Here is a 24,926-nt window from a genome sequence, read left to right on the forward strand (position 1 = left end):
ACTCTGCTTGATGTGAAGAGGGAGTTTATTCTACAGAAGGGGGAGTCTCTAGGACACAGATCTGTCCCAACACGAAGTCCTATTGATGTCGCAGTCCAGGTTGAGGTTGCGCGTGCAGATTACTCGACTGGAGCTTGACTTGCAGATATGCAGCAGTCCCATCAGGGTGGGGTCTGAGATTGTTTTGTATACCAGGCAGAGGTCACCTCTGAGGAGTCTGTACAGGACTGAGTAGAAGGACATGGCTTTTAATGTATCTGAGTAGGGTAGATGTTTGAGGCCCTGGATTTTCCTGATGAGGAACCTCTGTGGTCTCTCCAGCTGCAGCATGTGCTTTGCGAGGTAGATGCATTGTACTCAGTAAAGGATACAGGGATGTTATTACCTCCTTTTCCCTGGATGTGATACTCTGCTCCATGTAGAAAACTTTCTGTACAAGGAAGGCAATATGGTGGTCAATGTCAGTTTGCTTTCAGTCTGGGTGTTCAAGTCCCTCACGAATGATTGCATGATTATGACCTTGTTATTAATGTGATAATTTGTGGAGATGTCAGGGGATGATGGGGATGATGATGCATTGTTTGGCATTCAGTTCAAGGCCATGTTTCTGGCACCAGTCATTTGTTTTAGTGAGACCCTCTTGGAGGATGTCCACATCACTAGGGGAATTGATGACAGTGCCCAGCTTGCAGTCATCTGCAAACTTGGATCATTCCCAGCCCACTGGTTTTGGTCTGCACCTCAGAAAAATAATATCTCAAAGAACTGAGGCCCCAAGACAGATCCCTTGGGTTCACTGCTCATTACGGGTCTACCCCACAGAGGTGGTGTCATTTTATTTTGACTAGGTGGACTCTATCAGTGAGCCAGATTGCTACACATCTGGTAATATATGGATTGATGCCTAGTTGAGAGAGTTTATCTATTATACCTGAGTGGGGAATAGTATTGAAGGCTTTGGCCAGGTCAAGGTAGGTAGTGTGCACTGTCTTTCCCTCGTCCATGGCTTTGGTGACTGTCTCAAAGAAATCGGCCAGATTTAACAGGCATGACCTTCTTTTCATGAAACCAAACTCTGTGGGATCGAGTGTTTGGAGGGTAAAAATGTCCTTGTTAATGAGGTCCATGATAATCAGTTGCATGGCCTTACAGATCAGTCTACGTAGGCTGATGGGTCTGTAATTTCCTGGATTGGTGGACGTTCCATCTTTGTACAAAGAGATGACAATGGCAGTCCTCCACTCAGCTGGGATGAAGCAGGTATTCATGCTTTGCTTGAATAAGTTGCCTAATGGTGCTGCAAGTTCCTGTCTGAATTAATGTAGGATACAGCCTGGGATGTTATCAGGTCCCATGCAAGCTAGATTTTATGCCTTTGAGAGAGCAGTCATGACTTGCTCTCTAGAGATAAAGGGAGGTGAGCAGGTGCTGGGGATGTCCTGATTTACTGATAGGGGGGGAGAAGGGTGAAGTTTTCGCTGAACCTGTCTGCTGGCAGATTGGCTATATCTACTGTATTTGTGTATGTGGTGTCCTTGACCACCAGCTTTGAGCAGCACTGAGTGCTTCCTTTGAGATTGCATATGTGAAGAAGGCCTTATGATTGTCTTTAGTAGATGTGGCCAGTTTGGACTCAAAATTTGCTTTTGAGGATTATTTGCTTGTTTAGGCTAAGGAGAGGTTGCTTCCAATTAGGCACCTGCTCATTCTTGGTCGTTGATAGCAATTCTTTCCTTTTATTATAGGATTTATTTATTGCAGGTGTCCACCAGATAGGTTTACTCTTCCTTGAGGAGGAGGATTTTGTCCTGTTGGGTATTCCTGATTCCATGCAGCTATACAAATGCTTGTGTTGTACTTTGGTGTAGGTTTGGACATTTGTGCCAGTTTCTATGCAGGAGGTGGTGGCTGTGAAGCTGTTTATACCTTTGCTCAGGAGGTTGTAATCAGCTTTGGAGAAGTTCTTTTGTTTGGCCTTAGCTAGGGCAGGGGGGTTGAGAGAGATGGTGACTTCAAAAGTGACTGCTTTTTGGTCAGATCTTACCAGGGAGGATGGCACTGTAGGGATGCTGCATTGATTACACATGTTGGCTAATGCCAAGTCCAATATAGTCTCACCACTTGTGGGGATAGTGACCAGTGTGTCCAAGGCATTTGCAATGATGAAATCAAGAAATCTCTGGACATTTGTGTTTTGGCATGAGTAGTTCTTCTAGTCTATGGTTGGATAGTTAAAGTCACCCAGGATCCGGGTAAAGAGTTGAATCTTGATAGATTCAAAGAGGTCCAGATAGGGGGAGTGTGCATCATGTGTCAAAGATGAGGGCCTGTAGCTAGCTGTGATTTGAATAGGAGTCTTGTCAACAGTTAACTACACCTGGATTGTCTCCTGTGCATCATACTGTTTGACCAACCTGGAGGTGTGTATGTCTTAAAAAAATATTGAAACACCACCTCCTTTTCCTTTACTGCCCACAGTTTGGGTCTGAATGTATGATAGGAAGAGTAACCTGGTATAACTGGGGTGCTGTCTACAGCTTTGAACCAGGTTTCTCTGACTGCACAAATGTCAGCATCTTCCAGGGTTAAGAATGCTTCCAATGAGTACAGTGTCATGTTTAGACTCCTAGTGTTTAACAGCATGACCTTTAATGTGCATTTTGCTTAAATTTTCATGTTGCTAGTTTTGACCTCATGGCATTGCCTAAAAAAGGCACTATGTGGTGGGTAAGATCCTTTGCCAGAAGCCTGAAGCCCAAGGGAGACAGATGCAGGCTATCTCTGACAAGACATCGTGGTTTGTCGATCATGTTTTCCTAGGCTGTCAGGTACTGGATCCCCTTGGAATGACACCAGAAACTAAGCCAATTGTTAAAGTCCATCATTTTCTTTTTCTATTGAAGCATCATTCTGGGTGATAATAGAATGCTTCTTAAGGCTAAGAATATACCTGCCTGAGACACATATTCAGCGAGCTCGATCATGTCTCTATTCATATAGTCCTGGAAGAAATGTCTCAAGTCATTTATGCCAACATGGACTATGATAGAGTCATAACAGTACCTGTTGTTGAAAGAGACTTGAGTGCATGTGTGATATGGTAGATTTTGGCACCTGAAAAACAACTAACTGCAACATTTTACATATCCAGCCTGTGAGGGGCACATCTGTGTGTCTCACAATGGAGTCTCCTATGACTAATATGTTGGGTTTATGGTTAGGCCCCAGCGGCTGTGAGACACACGTGTGTGGATTATGTGAAGTGTGGTGTGGTGGGCTGTGGAGTTCGCATGTGCTTTTGCCTTGGAGGTCTAACAGACAAAGAAATCAGAAAAAAATTAACTTTTTCTCCTTCCTTGCCAAACTGTAGCACTCTCATATCCGGTGATGGGAGTAATATATTACAATAAGTAATATATTACTGTACTATATTACAATTTCTAGTAACTAGTAATATAACTAGTTACTTTTTCAAAATAGTAACTAGTAATAGTAATATATTACTTTTTTTTTAGTAATAGTAACTTAAACGTGAGTTCCTTTTGCTTAAACTAGTGGTTCTCAATGTGGGTGATATAGCCTCCTAAAGAGTGATGCAACTTCCAGGGTACCTATATAGTATGGATAGTAATCAGATGTTAAGAGGTTAATAGACACTTTGAAGTGGCAATCTGGATAAAAAAAATACAAAATAATGTTGTCACAAACTCATAGCACATAGTATTCATAATAGATCATTAGAATTAGTCTAGAGCAAAATTGGCTTCATTATTTTTAGCACTCTAAAGAGGTGAAGGTTAATGATGACCAGATTCCAGCCCTGCCCTGGTACTGTGGGACTCTCACCCCCTAAAACATCCCCTAACACAGGGACAATTCTAGCTTGCTAGAGATCATATCCTTAACTTGCAGTATAATAAATGGCATTGGTTCTTCATATCACCATCAGTCGGAATCAAACTCATCACTCATCAGTTGAGCACTTGATACCCCAACCCACTGCACCAAGCAGGACTGTTCAAGTGGATCTATGATCAAACCACCTTTGTCTTAACAATATTTTCTTATGTTCTATTTAAAATTCTTTTCGGGTTTTGATTTTTAGTTGCTGAAAATAGAAAAAAACTAATAGGTTTTTATAAGTCTTGTGCTGCTGGGTTTGGTTTAATTATTATCTGTGACTCTCTAGCTACAAAGACTAATCACCTTCTTCTCCTTTTGGTTGTGCCTGTTAGGGATCACCATGGTGGATCAACAGTCTGCAGAACAAGTGGCAGTGGAGTTTTACATTGTTGAGTTGTCAGCCCAGTGCTCAGCCTTCTTCAGGAGGCACACGTATGCACACATTCACACCTAAAGCCAATTTAGAATGTCTAATCCACCTACAGCATCTCTTGGGAATGTGGGTGGAAACCAGAACACCCTGAGGAAACCCACTCAAACACAGGGAGTGTAGATCACAGTGTGTATGTTGTACTTTTAATGCCACTGTAGTTCATGGGCACATGCATAAAATGTACTGAGCATGTACAAAGCAGAGTGCCATTTTGTGTAAGCAGCTGGAGTGAAAGCATGTATGTGTGTAGCAGTCAGTCAGTTAGCTAGTTCATTTAAGTTTTGTTCCAGTCCTCCACCCTGATGTGTTTGTGTGTAATCTTTTTCTTCTTCTTTTGGCTTTTCCCGGTTAGGGGTCACCACAGTGGATCACCTGTCCACTCATGATTGGCAGTGGAGTTTTACGGTGTTGAGCTGCCAGCCTGGCACCCAACCTTTCACAGAAGGCACACACACACACACACACACACACACACACACACACACACACACACACACACACACACACACACACACACACACACACACACACACACACACACACTCATACACTCATACCTAAGGCCAATTTAGAGTGTTCAATACACCTACAGCACATCTTTTGAACCGGAGAACATCTTGCTGTGAGGTGGCAATACTAACTGCTGCACCACCATGGCCGCCCATGTGTTTGTGTGTAATAAATATCTTAAATGAACACCCAAGCCTCGTCATCTTATTTGAATACACAAGACGAATGACGTTGTCAGAATGGGATCCAAAGTCAAAACTAAAACCATAAGGCGCACAGTCAGAAATGAAGGAATATACAAGAGTGGCTTAAATGGCTGAAAACGACTCGTAAACAGGTCAGAAAATATTTCCAGGTTCTTAAACTCATTTAAATGATTGTTCCCTCAATGAGTATAAAGCAAAGCATTCCAAACCAATTACTGAATAAACAAAATGTTCAAAATTGCGACATATTGAAAAAAGTATTTGAAATAATTATGAAAACATTTGAAGCAATATCTGAATCATATAAAATGTTCAACAAAGAGAAAACAACTGTATTTTTTACAATGTACTACTTTTTCGCATTAACTAAAGTTATTCAACGTATCTAAAGTGTGCAAAGTTTTGGAAGTATGTGCAGTATTACAGTACAGTCTTTTCAAAGAGTACAGTTATTTCAAAGAGTCTGTTGTACACCTGAATACAATTAAAAGTACCTGGTGTGTGTTTGACACTTATTTGGCATGTCAGAGGGATTTCACAGACCTGATCCGTTTGTGTTTGATAATAATATTGCTGAAAACTGGAGAGTGTTTGAGCAAGAATATGATATTTTCATACAGCTGCTTATTCTGATAAAGATGCACATACAAAAGCATTTATTCTGCTCAGTTTAGCTGGGTCAGAAGCCATTGAGAGAGAAGATTCATTTGTGTATGCACTGGCTGTTTATGCAGAGAAGGTGGAAGACTGCCATATTATGGTACAGGCTGAAACACAGGAATACTTTGAGTACGTAAAATGTAAATTTAGAGAAATGTGCAACCCTCAAACAAATATTTCAGTTGAAAGGCACTATTTTACACAAGAGATCAAAGGCCTGGTGAAACATTTGCAGCATATAGAATTGACTTCAGAAACAAGTCAAAAATGTGCAGATTTGATGATCTGAGAGATACGTTGATAAAAGAAAAGCTTGTGTGTGGTGTTAACATTGATGCAGTGAGAAAGTTTTTTCAGACAGTGATTTAAGCAAAACCACAAAGATATGGCAGATATATGATCTTATAGAAAAGTACATGAATATGCTTACGAATGATAAGAACATGCTTGCAGCTTTTTCCAGTATGAATGTTGATAGTATGTAGCACACTACGGCTGACATTTGTACCCATCAGAATCATAGTTTCTTTGGTGTCACCACCCACTGGATCGACTGTGACACACTTCAAAGAAAGTCAGCTGCTTTGTCATGCTGCAGATTTCAGGGGAGGCATACATATGATCTCATAGCATTAACTCTTGACAGCATTCCCATCAAGTACAAGATAGATCAAAATGTGCATCTTCTCGGAATGTGAGATATCTGAGACTAAATGCATTCTGTCCTGAGATGAGGAGGATGATGATGAAGTGATTTACAACAGCTTGACAGTCATACTGGAGTCAGTCAGGGCAAAGCAAGAACACCTATTCACTGCCTCCCCATCTGAGATGTTCAGCACACACATTGAATCTAGTTGCCGTGTAAGATGCTAAATCTGCTTCAATTGATGCACAGTATAAAAAGATCATGCAAAGCACCATTGCCAAATGCTATGCTGCTTGGAACAAGGCTAGTCACAGCACCCAAGCTGCTGAGGTGGCTCAAAATAAGTGTGATGTGGCACTGATTATTCCCAATGCGACACGATGGAAGTCCACTTTCTATGCAATGGAGAAAATTCACCTCATTGCAACTCAGGGTGAAGGCTTGCTGAATGAGATATGTGAACAAATTGGAATTTCCAGCTTCAGGCCTGCAGAAATTACCTTTGTTGCTGAGTTTGTGCAAGCAATGCAGCCCCTGGCAATGGCTCTGAACATCCTGCAGTCAGAGCTGAAAAGCTTCATGGGAATCCTGATCCCCACAATTATGTGTCTGAAAAACAAGTTGTCTGAAGTCAGACAATCTGTGAAGCTTGTTGTGCTGTTAGTTGATGCTTTTCTTAAAGGCATTGAGGCTCGGTTTAATCACCTACTGGAGAATAAAGAGCTCATTCTGGCTAGCATAGTGCATCCACAGTTCTGTTTGTGATAGATGGACAGTGAAGAGCAGAAACTCAGAGGCAAGGCTCTGCTCCTTGATGCCATGCAGAAAGTGGATGAACCAGCACATGGGTCATCTGAAGCTTCTGCATTAACTGCAGAAGACAGCTTCTTCAACTTCAAAGAGTCAATGCCAGCCAACATCAGTATATCTTCTCACATGGACATATATCTGGCTGACCCTTCCAGACAAATATCTTCTCTCAACAGTTACCCTGTAGTGAAGGAGATGTTTCTGACCACTAATACAGCTCTACCATCTAGTGCACCTGTTGAGTGCCTGTTCAGTCTTGGTGGACAAGTACTGATTGCAAGAAGAAATAGGCTCACCGACGAGCACTTTGAAAAGTTGCTCCTTCTTCAAGCCAACAGAAGTGTGTAGTCATTGTGAATAGTTATATAAAGTGATATTTTACCTGACATTTTTGTGTTAACAGTGTTGTTAGACCTCTATGACATTTTCTGTAAGCATTTATGCATCCTCACTATCAGTTTTAGCAGATTAGCCTATTACACATTGTTGAAAATTTGATGGGTTGTAAATTGCTATGGGTTTTGTGTTGATGGCTGTGCGTACTTTGGTTTATGTATTAAATTGTGACTCTCTGACTATAAAGACTAGTCTGTGAGACTTTATAACCTGTAAAATGCTATTCATCATTATTGTAACACTGTATATACAACTTTATTACACTCGTATTCATGTGCAATAAGTATTTATTCCTCACACACAAGTACTTTGTGAGTAAATCTGAATATGAAAATTGATAAACTATACTTATGTAAAAGTAACTCAACAGTAACTAGTTACTTTAGTTAGTAACTAGTAATACTAATATATTACTTTTTTAGAAAAGCAATAAGTAATAGTAACATATTACTTAAAGTAACTAGAAATAGTAACTTTTTACTTTTATAAGTAACTAGCACAATACTGCTCATGTCTTTCAGTACTACTTCATATCTTTTGGAATTCTTATCTAATAAAATTCTGCATAATTATTCTTTATTCTCATATGGCATGAAAAGGGAATATTCCATGCTGTAGAAAGAAGTAGACATGGATAGACCCTTCATACTATCAACAGTTGTATCAATTTTTCCTCTAGCTCTCCTTCAGGAGTCCATTCTCTATGCATCATTCTATATGAAAAACTGTGTCTGAGGATACAAATTCCCTCTGCCATTGAGGGTCAGAAGTACCGCCCTCAATTTCTGCAAAATAGGCTCTGAGAGATAAGCCTTTCTCAACTCTTTCATTGTGTCCCTCCTCAGATTCCTAGCCAAAGGAACGTTGGTATCTCGTCATGGTACCACCTCATATTCAAGCTTGCTACTACCACCTACCTCTTCACCTGAAGTAACCCCTTCCAAGTGAAGTGCAATGCATGTCAACAGCTGTTGCTCAGTTTCAGGCTCACTGCTACCATCTAGTCCCTGTCATAAAGTAGCCACATCATTAGCATAATTTGGAGGTGGAGTCAATGGCAGGGTCAAATACCTACAATCTACTGCATTCACTACTTACTTGCCTTCATACCTGGATCCATGTAATGACATGCATGCACAATACTTCCTAAAATGAATTCTAATCCTGATACTTGCATTAGTAGGTTCTTAGGAATGTAGATGATACTTCAGCCTAACTACTGCATTTATAAACTAAACATTTATAACTTGTTGATTGCCAATATAGTAGAAGATTTATAGAAAAAATACGTAGCGTTGAAGTAACAGTCAGGGGCAACATTCGCATGTTCTTCATAGATGTCCATCAAGAATATTGCTGCCTCAAGTTATGGCCAAGACACACAAATAAGCTTTAATTGACCAAATACTGAGCAAAGGACTAGTCATTTGCTTCCCAGTATGGCATGCACTTTGCTGTCAATCCAATTTCATCCAATGCTGTCTAACCAAAAGCAGCTCAGATGTGGCCACACACACACACACACACACATACACACACACACACACACACACACACACACACACACTCACACACACACACACACACACACACACACACACACACACACACACACACACACACACACACACTCACACACTCACACTCACACTCACACACACACACACACACACACACACACACACACACACACACACATACAGAGTTTCCTAGGAGGGGTAATGATACATTTGTCAGTACCAATATCCTTTTCATTTTCACACACACACATACAGAGTTTCCTAGGAGGGGTAATGATACATTTGTCAGTACCAATATCCTTTTCATTTTCATTTTGGTAATGATGCTTCCAGCTAGACCACTGTAATACACCATTATTATTACTGTTAAATTTAGAACTGAGCTACATTTTGGTAGCTGTGATTAAATCAGTCACCCTTTGAAAGGTTTGAGCAAGTATTTTGTATTATACCTGCATAATACATATGTCTAAATAAAATTAAACAATGCCCTTTGTAAAAGAAAAATAGAAGTGGTTATATATGTACATATGGAATACAAACTAATCTGGTTTAAATAGATAGGCGACATGTAGAATTCTTTTTTTTTTCCTATCTCATCTGGCCCTATTACTACCAGTATCCAAATATTTACTGAAGTCTGACTTCATCTGACTTGTAAGTAAAGACACCAACTGCACAGTTCCACAAGCAAGTAGACACAATGTGAGAACTTGAACCCTAGTGGTACAGCCCAGTGAGTAGATTTCAGAAGCAAGACAAAACTAACAGATTCACTAAGAATAGTTTGAATTTAGAAAGATCTCAGAATGCACCAAGTATCCTTGAAGAGAGTATAGAAGCAGGACAAAATGGAAAATAATATGTTCAGCATAATCACTCCAGATAAATTCCTCCTTTTAAAATGTCATCACATTCCTTCCAGATAAATTCTTCCAAAGGAGTCTATATTATGTTGCTTGCAGAACTTAAAAAAAACCTTCCTGAGGAGCATTGCACAAGACTAGGAACAATATCATTTATTTTAAAGCAGTCTTATAAGTTCATACATTCATAGGTACATACTAGGCTATTGATCTTTGAAGATATTAAGAAGCCTAGCCTTACATACCCATGGTAGTTTTTAGTCCTTATATTTTGCATACAAATAACACAGATATTGGCCAAACAAAATATGTTAGGACATGTGCATGTGTTTATTTAATTTACAGAAAGACTGAGACAGATTTTGTCGAAATCATTTAACTTCTAAAACCATAACACTCCTGCACAAAAAAAACTGCAGGTTCCACACATTATATTATTCAAGATTTAAAGAAAAAGAAAAGAAAAAAGGGGTGAAGACAAAGCAAAGTCATTTAGCATTCAGCAATACATTTTACTATAACTAACTTCTTAAATATAATAAAAAAGAAAGAAACAAAAATATTTTCCCACTTGCCAACAAGACGACCACATGGCACCCTAAAATGCAGGAAAAGGTGATAGACTGAGCTACTTTTCCAGAGATGGGAATTGTGTGCACTGAAAAGATGCTGGGCAGAAACATTGATGATGCACCCCTATGCATCACACACTACCTGGCAATTGATACGATGGTAGCCCTTCCTATTGAAGTACCACTCTCCCACAAGTAGAACAGATGGGACCCAAATTGCAACATGAGTGCAGTCTACTGTACTGAGTATCTCCGAAAAATGTGCCACCCATAAAAGGTACTTAAAGGCTAGGCTCAGTCCTGTAGTGACACTGGAAAATGGATATATCGATCCACGTGTGTCAAGAATACATCCAAGTATTGCTGAGAGTCAGAAGCCTGTAAGATACCCAACATGTCCCTAGACTGTCTCTGAAAGGTCTTCATGGCAAGTATAGTGGGGACTATAGATACTTTGAAGCCACATGGATAAGAAGACCATGCATCCCTCCAGTGACCCTGTGATGGCCATACATACTCCGAAAGATCCTTAGGATATCCCTGTCCATGCTGTTTCTATTAAGTAGCTTTAATTATCAAAATTATAAGTTATTCTCTATCTATATCAATGCCTTCTTGGTCAGTGAATGCCACTGGGTGTAAGTGGTTTTTGCACAACCAGGACAAGTACCTTACAACAGGACATAGCAAGGCTATCAGCAAAAGACAGCACCATCATGGATTACAAAGTAGATAGAAATGGCGCAATTTCATATTGTATAGCAAATCTTCATATGGAGCAGATACATGTGAAATTCTGACTAAGAATCAAAACTAGGTTGGAGGTGTTATCAGCATACACCATTTTTTCATCGTTCTCATTTGCAACTCATTCTAATTTCATATACTTACACCTATCCATGACCATCATGTATTAGCATTACTGGCCATTATGAATTGCAAATTTGCTGTGGAAACATGCTGAGACCCTTTAAATGTTTACATAATTACTATGAATACCACCCTTAGGTATGATAGCAGAGATGGGGATTAAAATGCAATGCTTAAAGTGAAAGAATTGTTTTGACAATTTAGTATGGCAGGAATGTTTTTTCCATGTTATCCATGTCATAATTTAGAATGAAATTGCTAAAGTCAGTGTTGCACTTGGTGGTGTCTTCAGCAATTTGGTATTTATATTGTAACGGATAGAAGCAGCTGTTTTCCATCTCATGATCAGTCATTTGTGCAAGTTTCTGTTGTGTGCATATGGCATCTAATAAAAAAATGGATAGGCTCCCTGTGTTAGTATCCACAAAAATAAATAAATAAACTCCAAATGATTCAATTTTTCTTTTTTTTTCATTCTCTCTGTCTATTCTGATCTGAAGTGATCTGGATGCTTTAGGTAGACCAGGATGTGGAACTGGGTAATATGGGGGGGGGGGGGTTTGTGGAGTCCTTTTGCCTAGGGCATCAGTTGACCAAAGGCCGGCCCTGTCCATAAGTCTTCTGGTAATTTTTTTCCCAAGCACAAGTATATTTCTGCAAATGTAGACAAGAAGAGCAGGGACTGGATTTCACTGGATGAGCAAGCTGAAGAGCCATTATTTCACAAATATATAAAATAGGAAGAAATGCATTTAAGAAAGGAAGGTATAAAGAGTAGTATAACAGAGTTATAAACAAAACCTGCATCTAATTGTCAAGAAGGAGTAGCCTGACTATTTAGTAATGATAACTGAATAATAATAATAATAATAATAATAATAATAATAATAATAATAATAATAGTAATACCATTTACTGTCTTGCATAAACTAAACTGTGCTGGACATACAGTAGAACTTTTTCATGAGTTACATTAAATTTCCATGTTAAGAAGTGGACAGTTCTAACCAGTAGAACTACTGAACTATGGTAACATGGAGATCAATAATGGAGCGTGTGAAAATGGGCATTTAGGCATGTTGATGGGCAAATGAATGGGTTCTAGAAAGTTGGGGTTCTGCGTATCAGATACATGAAACATTAAATCTGGACCAAAAATAAATAATTGTTCACATGGAGGCACAGTCTACATAACTTGTTAGGCAATGGAACATGGAGGCAGGTAAACCATGGAAACATAAGTAATGTGATTTACCAAGCAGAAAGATTTACAAAAAAAATTTAAACTTGCATTTTGTGAACACTGCAGATGAAGGGTTAGATGACAAATCATTTTTGTTAGCTGTTACTATGACTTAATGTTTTTAGACTTACTTGCAAATTACTGAACCAAAATTAAGGCTGGAGAAAGTTAATGGTTGCCTACATTATATGAAAAGATGCAAAAATTTTAGAAGTTGTTAAAAATATGGGCACTGGTCAGTTTTAGAAAAATAATGTTTTGCCATAAATCAGGTTGGCTGTACTGTATAAGAGCTCATACTGGGACAAGGAGCAAGAAGAAAGAGGGATCTGATGAGGATATTGAAGAATGTAGTAGGAATGGAAGCAAACTAAAATAACTTGGGGTTCTGAGCATGCAGCCAGTGCAATGCCAACACAATAGCATACAACATGGTTTTCATTAAGTGACTCTAAACATGGTGCAGAGCTGTCAAACAAAGGGTAATGGCAGAATATACTAATTAAAGCATAAAGAGCTGAAAACCATGCTAATTAACCACTCCAACATGGCAGAGCTATTCAGATTAGCTATAAAGCAATCATGTACACTTTGTGTACGCTTTTGCCCTGTACAAAAAACTTTGGAATACAGCCACTATTACACTTAGAAAAAAGACATGTTACAGATTGCTGATGCTTATTATTATGCTGTACATGTAACAGGCTTTAAATTAGGGTGATCCTGCTGCCAGACGTTAGGAAGAAGAAAGGTGTTTAGACACCATCTAACGTATTATGGACTGCATGAAAAAGACACTGTTAAAAGATACAGGGTGGACAAGGATACACTGGAGGAAATATGTGACCTCTGCCGCCACCACCTTAGGCCCCAAGGAAATAATGGAGAACCTGTTCCAGTGGAAAAAAGTTATGAATAGCATGATGTTTACTAGCTTCTGGTACTTTCCAGAGACCCACAGGGGCTATATTAGTGGTGTCATATTCATCAGCCTCTAGAGTATCATATCAGTTTTTAAATGTGATGCTACTACATGCAAGGGAGCATAACTATTTTCCACAAACACCACATGAAAGATCAAGAACCATGCAGGGACTCTATGCAATAACACTCCCCAAAGTGCTGAGGGTCATAGATTGCGCACATGTAGGAATCAAATTCTTAGCTGGGGAACAAGGAAGCAAAGTACAGCAACAGAAATGGTTTCCACTCTGCCTACTGTCAAGTTTCCTATAAAGTCCAAAGGCCTATCTACAATGTCTGTTCAGATAATCCAGGCAGTTTCCATGACTCACACATATGGCACACTTGTGAGATGGGGTCTATATCAGAACAGTTTTAAAACTTCGAATGTTCTAATATTGACCCGTTTTAGTGGAACGCTAAAAATAGCGAAGCTGCAGAACACCGAATTCTTTCCTAGGGAAAGAATTCGGTCGGCCGGTTCTGTGGCTTCGCTATTTTCAGTGCTGTGGTGGAAATTTACGGGTCGGGTTTAGGTAAGTGTGCGATTGTGTGGTTGTTAGGATTAGGGCATGGGTTAGGTGAGTTAGGGTTAGGGTGCATGTTAGGTGAGTTAGGGTTAGGGCGTGGGTTAGGTGAGTGTGCAATGGTGACAGACCTTAGGGTTAGGGTTTGGGTTAAGGTAAGTGGATAGATAGCAGTGTATGTATAGTTTAGTGTAGGGTTAGTTGTAGGATTATAAGTGTATGTGTGTGTATTGATGTTTTTTAGGTGTGCTTGTGTTGTGTGTATGTGTTTCAGAATAGCAAATTTTTTCCCAAGGAAAAAATCCACTGTTCTGAATGTTCAGTATTATGTGGTTTAGATATTTTAGGTTCGATGAAATAGCGTTCGCTATTTTCATCTTTTGATAACGTGATATAAACACGTGAGATGTGCACCAATTTGCTAGGGGTAACATTCTTCAAGGGCATACTGATGGATGCATTGTAGCCCTGTCTCATAACACCTGTGGGAAAACCATACAACCCCACTGAGCAAAAATAAAATGAGGTCCATGCTCAAACTATAAATATTATAGAATGTGTGTTTGGATTGCTGATATCAGGATTCCAGTGTCTAGACACATCAGGAGGCACACTGTAATATAACCCAGACATTTATGCCAAACACTTACAGTCAATGCCATGTTAGACAGTATAATACTCAGGAAACAGCTTCAACAAGGACAGCAAGGACTGGACCACAGTTTTAAGGATCACAGGCAGAACCAGCAATAGCAGCAGCAGCAGGTGAGGGAGATTGACCAGCTGCAGATGATGCTGTCAGACTACGGCACCCACAGTATGCCTTGGCTCTGGCTAAGAGGCAAAGGATAGCACGCATACACTCTCACTACCTAGCTAAAAGTCTAAGAACTCACACACATAAAAACAGGAAATTTGATGCCTTTCAAGCAGCACAACCTTTGCTTAACCATGTACTGGCAATATTCTGATAACATTAGACAGTGACAACCCCAAAGGACACAATTTGTACCTGCACTAATGACAAGGTAAGTGTGTAACCTGTAAAGAAAAAAATAAGTTTTAGAACTGATTACTCTCATACAGAAATATATACAGTGTAGTTTCATAACTACAGCATTTGTTTGAAGTATATAGTTATGTCATTAATATCTCTTCTGTCAGATTTTTGCTGCATTCGCTTACGAATTACAAACAATACTGTGCATCAAGCATTTCAATTGACCATCATCTATAAAACATGGATCAGGTCATTTATGTCTTCATTTACACAACCATACCAAAAAGCAAGACTGAAGTACCTTATGCTTCCAATACTGCAATGACAATACTAACTGAAATATAATGAGGATCAACAATTAAAGAAGCAATCATTCACAGACAAGTTTGAACAAGAAATCAACACCCTTTCTTATGCAATACATATTGATCAATGCAAGATACTGAATAAGCAAGCATTATATACCCACTATGTGCATCAAACATATATGCAACCATAAGACTTGTGCAAAGGGCAGAGCACAGTCATCAGCATTTGCACAGGTTGGGGGAGGTGGGCGAGGAGGGCAAGACTGACACTAAAGAAGTGAGTATGTGCAAATAAGAAACATATGTATGTCCCAGACTGTACAGCATTCAGGAACAGTAACAAAAGATGTATAGCACTCAACAGTACAGCTTAGATAGTTTGCATGTCTGTGAAGTGGCATGGGCAAGTTAATTTTTTTATATTTCTGCATGAAAACAATCAAGCACTGGGCTAGCTTTACATCCTGGCATCTCAGACAAGTGTAGGGCATGCAAAGAAATTAGTCCATTCAGTGTTGTTGCCCTCAACCACAAAAAACACCTCTACCAGGAGCTGCACTGTTACTTTCATGGCCATGACAAGAAGTAGGGGTGCTACCTGAATGTGAGTGGTATCTGCTGGATAAGATATTCTCACAACTATGTTTAGGACTATGACCCTGTGGCCTACCATTTCTGTATGTGGACACAGAAATCACTGATAAATCAGTGGATGTAATGGGACTAAAGGAGCAGGAAATTTCATGGCCATGTCTACTAACACCAGAAGATGTAGCAGCTTTGTGCCATGTGGATGTCCATCCATCACCAACAGACATTCCATCAGAGACAATGCCTGATCCAGTGCGTCATTCATCCTGTCCAAGGGGTTGCCCTCACAGTTCAAGGAGCAGCTCACATCAGAATGCACAATGTTTAGTAGTTGCCCTATCTCTTCTCAGCAAAGCTCTGACTCCAATACAGCCTTACCCATACATCTGGCAGCACCAAATTATATACCAGCAGCAGGAGGAAACTGGACAGCAGGCCCCCTTCAAGCAACCCTAACAAAACTCCTGTGTGGCATCACACCCTCATGACAGCTACCAGGAGAAGCAATGGGTTCTGCAACCAGAGTAATCAAACTAACCTGATCAACTGAGTCACCCTCAATCTGTCCTATATCAAAGCTGTCTGTGTCTGTTACAGGTATGTGTAGGCATAACTATTTGTCCAAAATATGGGCAGGGGATGTGAGAGCCATAGCTTCAGTGTCAGACTGTCCCTCTTCTTTACCATCATCATCAAAGGCTACTCATACTCTGACATCAGGTGATAGGAGTTCTAGAGTGCCACTTTCAGGATCACTGATGATCACAAGCAATAAACACAACAAATGGAAAAAGGGGGAGTAAAACTGGTCACATATTTTACATATATAAAAGGCATGTTAAACTTTAACAAATGCTAAAGCAATGCAGACTTTACTGTCACACAAAATGCAGTGAACAGTTGGATACTCCCAGCCCCAAAACACCCTCCAGTATTTGTCTATGGCTGTAGTCTGACTCTCTCTCTCTCTCTATAGATATGGATATAAATATATGTTTAGATATTAGACATTTAAGGTATACGCATATAAAAAAACATGACAATGACACTTTCTTTTTGCATTACCTTGAAGATCTTCTTGTGATTCTCTGGGTCTGTCGTCCACATCTACACCGATACTGTATATTCTGTGGGAACCTTCTGCTGAGCTATCTGGATCTCTGACAGTGGACGGGAACTCCTCTGCTTCAATTAGTGATGGTTCAGTAGCAGGACCAACCACTTAGCCACCTGCTTACCTGTGGTGGACAGAGGTTATCATGTCACATGCCCGGTGTCTTATCTGTGATTATGTTTTGCCATACCTTCTGACAGCATTAATGTCATTGATCACCTGCTGCCACATCTTGTCTTGGCAGACTGGTCACCTCTATATCTTCCTAACAGAAAAGCTCTGTAATGATATAAGGCCTGGGTAATGACCACATTTTCTGCATCACTATACAGATTTCTTCTTGGGTGCCATATCCCTGTATAAGAAGAAACAGAAAACAGACACACATAATTACATATATAATACACAGACAGCATGACTGTGAGCTCAGTTATGTGTGACTGCATGCATCCACCATGCACACAAGAATTTAAAAGCTACTGTTCACTATGACTGTTTACAAGTTAGGAGAGCCCCCAAAACAAATACATTTTTCGAAATCAGATATCAACAACAATCTATAACACTTCTGTGATGCAGATAATACAGGTTTAGCAGTGTAATACATTGAGTATAAACAATAACAATTACAAATTTAGCAGTAGAAATGTAAGGCAAAATTATTGTAAGTGCCATCTCCACTGAGGTAGAAATCCATAAACATAGCAACGTTTTATTTTTCTACTAACACAAGTAAAATTGCCAATCTTCCTATAAAGTTAGACTATATTCATCTGCAATAACTGTCCAAAAAACAAATTAAATACAAACTAAAAAATAGGTCACACAGCATGTTGTGATACTTTTTCTAATGTAGAATTGGCTATTACAAAAGAAGGGGATAAAAGTAAAAACAATTAGGAAAAAAGAGAAGGCTTTTCAGCAGTCAGTGCAATTCACCTTTTAATGTTAAACTAAAAGCATTTTGTAAGAAATAGCAATATACCTAGACAATACAACAGTGTAGAAAATTGTTAACTGTCAAAAATGTGTGTTTTTTAGCAGTACCAAGCTCTGTGGATCAAAACAGTCTCCCCAGTATGATATAGGGGCATTAGCTACACATTCACCTGTATAAAGTACAGAGTCAGCCTTGTGAGCAATGTGAATATATAAATGAGGTGTTAAAGTATTATCATTCATGAATACCACAATCTGCATTAAGTGTAGGGAATGTAAACATGGTATTAGGATCTACATGATTACATACACATACTATAGCAATGCAAGAAAGAGCAGTGAGAAGTGTTCTATGTTAATGGCTTGCTGGTGTTTATAATTATTCTGACTGCAGGAACAAGAAGTGTTTACAATCTCTCCTCTTTGATGTATATCTACTGAGGCTGTGTCAGGGAGATGAGATATACCAATAAGTATGTGTTTGCAGTCTTTGTTTAATATTGTGTGAGCACATGGATATCATAACTGTTTGTAATATCTAAATCATGCAAATATTTAATGTCAAATGAGAAAAGACAGCTTTTGTAACTTAATTCTATTGCACTGGCTGCTGATAATGTGCTGTATAGATGGTGTAAGTGGATAGGCAGGTGGTTGTAGTCTGTCACTGCTTAAATAATGTGACTGTGATTGCTATCTTATACCACTAGCCACCTCACAGCCACCTTTATGAACACTTCTACTTATGAGATGGATTTACCATGGCATTTTATCACAGTAGCATATTTTCTTAACATTTGTTAACGAGGAAAGTCTGACTTGGAACAAAGCCTAATTTCAGCAGAGGCCCAGGGAGGAACACTCCAGACACATGTCTTTGTAACATGGGAGGAAACCGGAACACCCAGAGGAAACCCACACAAATGCAGGGAGGACATGCAGACTCCACATAGAAGCCACCCTAGCCAAGAATCAAACTGGAAAACCTCTTGCTCTGAGGTAACAATGCTACTGCTGCTCCACTGCACCATCCAGGAAATCCTAGCATCCACCGGTTAAATAACATTTTGGCCGCACAGTGATTACATAATGCTACCACACCTGCAGTATCTCACATTTGGAGTGTGAATTCTCCTGTATTGGATAACATTGGTAGTGTGCTTTGTACATTGCGTAACTACATATGTAGGATGTTTGAGGCCAGCTGTGAATGTGTTTTTCAGCATCATACTACTCTTCAAATATATATATATATATATATATATATATATATATATATATATAGATATATATATATATATATATATATGTAGCTGTACAGTATTATTCTGCATTTCAACCACATTTTACCATAATCATCCAGCTTGTGATGTCATCAGTTTTACTGTGCACTGTCTTAATTGTACCTCAACATGTCATCTGGCATTTGTGATTTAGGTACTAATCTTTAGCTTCTGATCTTGGATAGTTAGTTCAAATCCCGTTATTCCTGCTCACACTAAACTGTGTCAGTCTTATTGTGACTGTACATGTCACTAATACTGTTGTCAAGCACATTTGCTAAGTATGAGTATAGATGTTGATCCCTCTTAGAAAAAGCTATGATTATTTGCTACATTGCAGAGCTTTTATTCAAAGTAATGATGGCTTGTGATTACATTTTCTTACATAACATATGTAGGAAACATTATTCTCTGGCATGAGGGAATGAGACAAAATGCTCTATGTTGTTGTTGTTGTTGTAGTACAGCAATTAAAGGCACACATCCTGTGCAGCAATAACATGATGTAATGCCTTCCAAACCAACATATCTCAAAATTGCAGTGACACTTCTGCCATGGTGCATTCATCCTGCACTTTTTGTTGTCAAATGCTCACATGTTCAACATTCACATTCAGTACCTGTTAGCATTGTTGGGCCTCATACTGTAATGCATGAATGGGATCCATCACAGTTATAATTTGTCCATTTACAGTGGGAGAGGCCTGCACCAATCCTTTTATCTCAGAGATTGTTTACCACACATAAATCTGATGTAGTCAGAGTGTCACAATAGTGTAAAGAGTTCCACTGTGGTGGTTGTGGTCGATCCACATATCAATAGACAGTAGAGTCACAAAGCATACTGTTCAGTTCCTGAAAGAGGCAGCATTATATAAATTTCGTGACATTACGTAAACAAAATTCTGTCTAGTTGCTGTTATCCATTTTTAGGTTAAACAATGATATATCTTTACAGGTTGTGATTACATGGCAATGGAAAGGTTATTTGGGACATGACATGATGTAAATGCTCTTTTGGCACATGCATTGAGTGCTGGCTTGTATGGCATACATACTCAGACAGACTGTAGTTCAGGTCTGGGACAGCATATAGTTCTGGGGCATTGAGATTGCACTGCTCACTGCTGTGTGAACAGTAACATGTGTAACCCCTTTCCAGCATTCTGACTAAATAAGACTGTTCATATTATATTCGTAACTCATTTCTTAATGCACACATTCAGTTCAGTTATTTGTGACAGACATTGATTTCTGATGTGGTACATGCAGTCAATAAAGAGGTCTGAAGAGAACATTGTATAATAGACAGGGGTATGCATCTGGTATCATCTGTTTGTCAGATTAATGTATCAGACAACAGTGGCTTACACACAGAGACTAGTTATGGCACACCAGATGGGCCATTTTGTTCAGGCCTTGTTCTACAAGGTAGATCATCCATTCACCTTATGATAGGAAAGTGCTATAAGCCCTTCAATGGTGTTCTTCATGACATGACTGACATGTGCATTTCTGTGCCACCCATGATTATTATGCATCTCTCTAATATCCGTCATGGCATTTGTTCAAAAATGACATGATGCAAATTTACTGTCATTCATTGCTGACATGCATTACCTATTCACAAGATAATTATGCTCTGTATTATTATTGTATGACATGCTTCCAGCCATCAGAAACTGTAATCAGTCCTCATTTGCAACACTTTCTATTGTGTAGCTGCTGTTAAATTGCTGTTATGTTACTGTTCACTGTAATTCCATGTGAGAATGCCCAGTATAATGATGTCAGAGATGTTTGCAAATCACTAATGGAAAACCTGAAATCATGACATGTCAGCTGATCTATGTTGTCATTTATTACGTTATGTAGGTTGTGTGTTATAAGATTACCATTTAGCATTTATGTAACTAAACAACATTTACATGTCTATTACACTTTCATAGATAATGAACCCCTTTTCTATGGGTGCCATTGACATTTCTTTTAAAATATGTCCATTTCTGATATACTTGACATTACAGTTGTAAGAACTATTTGCTCTTATGTATACATGCTGAGGTAGGAAATTCAGCAGTCATGTAAGCTTGCATAAATAGACTCCCTCTATATACATCTACTTTGCAATAATAGTAGGCTGTGCATTCACCCCTTAATGTTTTCTTCTGTCCTTGCTAACCATTATCTCAACTCAGTATTTAATTAGCATGTATATCACAGTTTTAACTCCCCTTTGTTACACTGCAGCTTTATATCCCTATCAAATACTTTATTAGCATGCCCATTTTCATTTATGTGTGTAACTGTGGTATTGTCATTGACATTATCATTACAGCAATATTTATTTCAGAAATGCTTATTTTATTTTTATTTTATTTTATTTCCAGTTTGGTTAACGGGGAAGTTCACTGGGCCAACATGACCCGTTTTCAGTGGAGACCTGGGCTGAAAAGCTCCAAGAAAGCATTGTACAAATTCAGTTACAATAAAATACAAGAGTATACAAGATAAAATTGTAAAGAGAGTTAAAAAATAAGAATATTCACAAGCATAGTTAGCAGAATTCATAGAGAGAGAGGTTAAGGGTTATACAGTTTCCTTTGAGCAATGGCACTGAAGTGTTGAGTGTGGAAGTCAGTTACATATATAAAGAGAGGAATTCCGGATATGCTTGCTTAACATGCACATTTTTGAAGTAGAAAACTATTCACATTGTTTACATTATTTACAAAGTAGAGTCATGTGAGCATAGCTGTAGTAATTGTTAGTAGGTTAGAGAGAGTAAAGTTAATGGAGTTATAGGGAGCTTGTGTAGGGTCATAGGTATATGACTATGGGAGATTGTAAAGAGTTGAAGTATGAGAAGAAGGGACCCCTAGTGCATAGACTTACAAAGGAAATTAAGTAGAGTGGAGGCAGGTGCATTTCAATTTAGTGGACAAGTGTTTGAAAAGCTGGGTTTTGAAGTTGTCAGAGTTAGATATGATTCTTAGTGAGGTGGGAAGGGCATTCCATTTTTTGCCTAGAGCATATGAGGAGAAGCTGGCCAGCAGGATGCTTAGGTTTGTGGATAGCAATTAGATTCTGGTGCTCTGATCTGAGTGTTCTATTAGGAATATAAGGGGGAAGGATATTAGCTAGAGCAGGGCATTTTGTAGGATGAAATACAAGTCTATGTGCTGTGGATAGTTGCAGGTAGTCAAGGTAGTTTGAAAGTTCTAGCCAATGTAATGATTTAAGGGTGAGGCAGTGATGGGTGGAATTTTTAGAATTTGTGGCAAATTTAGAGATTTTATTGTAGCAGTTTTATAGTTTGGAGGTTGTAGAGGTGAACAGGTTGGTTAGGAGAGGAGCACCGTATAATAAGGAAGGGAGAAGATATGTAGTGGCCAGAGTATGTCTAGTGGAGTGAGAGAGAAAGCGATTGTTCCTATACAACATACCTAGCTTTTGGTGGCTTTTTTTAATATTTTGTTCTATATGTGTGTTGAACTTGAGGTGTTCGTTCACAGTTATGCCTAGGAGTTTTGCAGAAGGCACCACTTCTATGGGTGAGTTAGTTTGGCTAAGGACTTTGAATTCATTTTTGCTGAATGAAAAGGTCTTAGAGGGGGGTAATAGTAGGATTTTAGATTTATTTGCATTGAGAGAGAGGTGGTTATGGTGCATCCAATTTTCTGCTTCGGAGAATGCAGTTTGGGTTTTTGTCAGCAGTTCGGAGAGGTTTGTAGCAGAGCAGATTAAGGTAGAATCGTCTGCATATTGAATAATTTTTGTGTCATGAATAGCAGTGTGAAAGTTTTTGATGAAAATGTTGAAAAGCATGGGCCCAAGGATGGATCCCTGTGGGACACCAGTCGGGGTAGGTAAGAAGGAAGAGGTGGAGTTCTTCCATTTGACTGCCTGAGATCTGTCAGATAGATAGCTGGAGAACCAGGATAATGTTTTTGGTGAGAGGTGAAGGTTTGAGAGATGGCAGAGTAAGTGCTTGTGGGAAATAGTGTCAAATGCCTTAGACAGATCTAGTAGTAAAGTAAAAACTAGGTGTCCTGAATTTCAGGCTTGATTGACAGTTTCAAGGAAGGAGAGAAGAGCGGTAATGGTGCTGTGGGCTGGGCGGAAGCCATGCTGAGTGGGTGTGAGGAGACTGTTTTGGGTCAGGAATGGCATAAGTTGGTGGTGGATGCACTTTTCAATGATTTTGGAGAGTGGAGAGAGCAGGGCAATAGGGCAGAAATTAGAGACACACGTATGTTTGCCACTTTTATGTAAAGGGATGATATAAGCTGTGTGCCAAAGTTTGGGGACGTAGGATTAATTTATGGATCTGTTTATAATGATGCTAATTTGGAAAGCAATACCATCAGCAGCATAATTTAGGTAGGAGGGGGGAATATTGTCAGGAGCGTTAGTACATGGTTTGAGTTTGGATAGGAGTTTTTTTATGAAGTTAGTGGAGATGGTTTTGAGCTGAAACAGTACTTTTTATCACATTTGCCTGCATTTCCCCTTCCACATTAAATAATTATGCAGTATGACACAATTTGTGTACAATTATCCCATTTCACTTCCCTCCTTCGGTATTCTTTCCCTGTACTTGCCCTTAGTATGTCTGAGCTATAATGCATGCTTGTATATGAGCATGGCCACACTGCCTACATGCACGCCATTTTGCTTATCTTCTGTGCTCATGATTGCAAGCACCTTCCCATGGCCATGAGCCAAAGAAGGGTGCTTACAGACATGTAGGCATAAGGGGCAGGATGGACAGTTGATTAGCACTGCTGCTCATCTCGCAAACATGCTTACATTGTGTAGGCTTAGAGTGGTGCTTACAGAGTTGTTATTGAAATCATGTTTTGTACAAATAAAGCATGAATCTGAATATTTATATTAGTGTTGTTGCTTAAACATGATGGGTATTCTTGTGTGCACACACGTCTTTTGTGTGTGTGCCCTGTTCTTTTGTGTACATGTGTGGGAGTGTTTGTATATGTGTACCCGTATATGTATTCACTGAAGAACTTCCTACACAAAAAACAAAAAACACTGCTATGTAAGTGAGTGTTGTATCTTAGTTGCACCATTTTTATTTCCACTTATTCTCTATACTTTCAACACAACTGCTGCTTTTGCCCTGAAATTAACTCTTGTCCTAAATAAATGCACTTTTAATTTTGATCACTTTTGTGGTGCTTATGAGCATATGCAACAATGAATTACTAAAGTAAGCTGCCATGAATATTCCCTATGATGCTTATGGAGGATCTCTAATCTGATAATGCTTAAAACTGCTGTTTTTTTCTTGACTGCCTCTAATATTTCTACAAGTTTTGTACATTAACAGCGTATCTTTAATACTCCAAGATTAGATATATGCCATCTAGGTCTTAATATGCTAAAATAGCTTATTATTTATTTTACAATTTGATAACTGTGTTACTAAATTGGTCTACTGACACTTTCCAATCATGATCTCAGTACAAACGTACATTGAAAATAAGTAAAGAAGTACAGGAGAAAATCAGTACAAAATTAGATTACAAAATAAGTTCAGTTA

Source organism: Protopterus annectens, chromosome 3.part0 (assembly GCF_019279795.1).
Source record: "Protopterus annectens isolate FY-2018-M chromosome 3.part0, PAN1.0, whole genome shotgun sequence".
NCBI classification, from domain to species: Eukaryota; Metazoa; Chordata; order Ceratodontiformes; family Protopteridae; genus Protopterus; species Protopterus annectens.